Source organism: Eimeria mitis, genomic scaffold (genome assembly GCF_000499745.2).
Source record: "Eimeria mitis Houghton genomic scaffold, Emh_scaff1954, whole genome shotgun sequence".
NCBI classification, from domain to species: domain Eukaryota; phylum Apicomplexa; class Conoidasida; order Eucoccidiorida; family Eimeriidae; genus Eimeria; species Eimeria mitis.
Window position 1 is genome coordinate 2975 of NW_013570278.1, and position 376 is coordinate 3350.

Genomic DNA, 376 nt, shown 5'->3' on the forward strand with positions numbered 1-376 from the left:
TCTCTGGCTCTATCTCTTTCTCTCTCTTTCTCTTTCTCTCTCTCTTTCTCTTTCTCTGTCTCTTTGTCTCTATCTATCTCTACCTCTCTATCTCTTTCTCTATAGCTCTATTGCGTTTGTTCCTACTACTACTACTACTGCTGCTGCTGCTGCTGCTGCTGCAGCTGCTGCTGCTGCTGCTGCTGCAGCTGCTGCTGCTGCTGCTGCTGCTGTTGCTGCTATGCCTATAACACATATTTCCCCTTAACCTTACACCGCCGCTGCAGCAGCTGTTTCTCCTGCTGCATCTACATCTGCTGCATCTCCGCTTCTGCTGCTGCTGCTGTTGCTGCTGCTGCTGCTGCTGCTGCTGTTGCTGCTGCTGCTGCTGCTGCTG